Below are 1,972 nucleotides of genomic sequence, written 5' to 3'. Positions count from 1 at the left end.
CAGGGGGATGGGAGCATGATTTTGTGTGTGTCGGGGAGCTGGGGGTTAATGGGGGGGGATGAGAACACATTTGTAATACCTTAACTAATAAAAAAAAAGAATCAACCAATGAATGAATAAATGGAACAACAAATAAAATAAAAAAAGAGTCCTGTCAGCTCCTCTAAGTCCTACTGTTTTCTCACATCCTATCTCTCCTGGGAAACCTTTCAAATATCCTTGCTATACATCCTACTGCTTAAATTCTGAACCAGTTATTAGCCACCAAGTGGTCACTCATTCTCATCCAATCTCTTCCTCGGTCTCTCATGGATGGGCTTTCCAGAAGGGACCCAACACAAGGCAGGACACAGAGCACTGCCAACCTGTGTTCCTGCTTAAGACCTGGATACCCTCCCAAAAGGTGGGAGAGGAGCAACTGAAGCCCTGCCCCAACTGCTAAGCCCACAGCTTCTGTCAGCCCTGCTGTCCCACCTCCAGGAAACCTTCAGAGAGTCCAGGCTATATCAGCAGGGAAGGAAGTGCAGCCCCTAAAGGAAATATGAGGAGGAGCAGGGAGAGGGAGGTAGAGAGCGGAGAAAAGGAAAAGGGAGATGAACTGGGAAGGATGCTCTAAATTAGAACAAGCAGCCTCCTCAAGGGAGGTCAGTACTTAATCCTATTATTTCATCCATAAAGAAAGGTGCTGGCAAAAAGATGCCCAGAGAGAGGAACAGCCAGCCAGGGAAAGGACTCCATAAGCTTGTAGACCTAAGAAGACCCTCTTTCCGTGGCCCATTCACCAAAGAGACTCCTCTCTCAGCTTTGAGGACTTTGACTTCAGGTTCACCAAACCCAGATCAAATCTCAACTAGCAAGACTTGTGTAGCCTCCCCAGAAAAATCATTCCCACCAGTAATGCCCCTGAAAGAACCATCTCCCTCTTTCAAAGCCCTGCCCCTCAGAGGTAGAACCAGTAGCTGCAAAATTCTTTAGACTCCCCCACCCCATGGGCTCACAGGCAGGCTCCCCAACAGCTGTGCTTAATTCCCATCTCTATGCCTTTGCCTACCATTCCCCAGGAATCCCCTCTCTTCCCACCTCCTCCAGGAAGTCTCTTATTCGCTGGTTCTTGCTTCCCTTTCTCCTTGTGCTCCTTGTGTCCACTGGAAGGTCTGTCTGGCCCTCCCTAAACTACCCATCTGGGAGCTGGGGCAATTCTCAGTCTCTACTTGGTTCCCCTAACTCCCAGATCAAAAGCTCCCCAAGGCAGGGGAAGGGACGGGTTCCCAAACACCTCACCCTTATCCTCGTGACCGACTCCAGCCAGCGTTGGAATTAGCTACATGCGGCACACCCAACACACCACCTCAGCCCTGGGGGACCCCAGGCTCAAGCCACTGCACCCCCCCTTCCCCCGCAAACCCTGAGGCGGCTCAGACCAGCAGTCCAAAGGTCGGTCGCCCTGGAAGGCGGGGTTGGGGTGGAGGTGGGGAGTAACAACCTGGGTCCACCAGCAGGCGCGCCTCTAGTGAGGAAGGACGCAAAGGATGCTACAGTTACCCTGCCTCCAGTCGCCCCCATCCCCTATGGCGTGCACCATCCCCAGGAAAGAGAACACCGGTTTCCAGGGGAGAATGGAGGGCCCAAGGCCCAGTCAGGCTCCAGAATCCCGAGGTCTGACGTCACCCAAGAATGCGGGTTTCCTCTAGGGAGCCAGGGATAAGAATGGTGGGAGCTGGAAGGCCTGGGAGAATCCGGGGCTCCAAATTGGAAAGGTGACCTCGACTCTCCACCTCTCCAGTATCTCGGCCAGCCTCCTGCATCCAAAGGTTAAGCGTAGTGGGTACAAAGTGGAGAAGGGATGACCCCTGCCCCTCGCCCTGCGCCCAGCTTCCCTGCAAAGCCCTTCTCCGAGCCTTCAGGCTCGGACTCACCCGCTGCTGTAGCTCGGAGGCCGAAAGGCCGCGGCGCTGCCCAGAGCTGCGCTGCT

The 1,972-nt window shown here is 54.0% G+C and overlaps 1 protein-coding gene across 2 annotated transcripts in view; it reads right to left on the bottom strand.

Annotated features, from left to right (window-relative positions):
* Window positions 1–1,971, bottom strand: part of SCAMP5 (secretory carrier membrane protein 5) — a 27,894-nt gene extending 25,923 nt beyond the window's left edge. The window contains exon 1 of one of the 2 annotated variants that reach the window (XM_006774565.2): window positions 1,917–1,971. The gene's annotated coding sequence lies outside the window, so the exon portion shown is untranslated. The remainder of the gene's footprint in view (window positions 1–1,916) is intronic. The other variant, XM_006774564.2, reaches the window with a different exon arrangement.
* Between the last annotated feature and the right edge of the window lies 1 nt (window position 1,972).

The sequence above is a fragment of the Myotis davidii genome, unplaced genomic scaffold, assembly GCF_000327345.1.
Source record: "Myotis davidii unplaced genomic scaffold, ASM32734v1 scaffold687, whole genome shotgun sequence".
In the NCBI taxonomy this organism is placed as follows: Eukaryota; Metazoa; Chordata; class Mammalia; order Chiroptera; family Vespertilionidae; genus Myotis; species Myotis davidii.
This window is presented reverse-complemented; position numbering and strand designations above follow the sequence as displayed.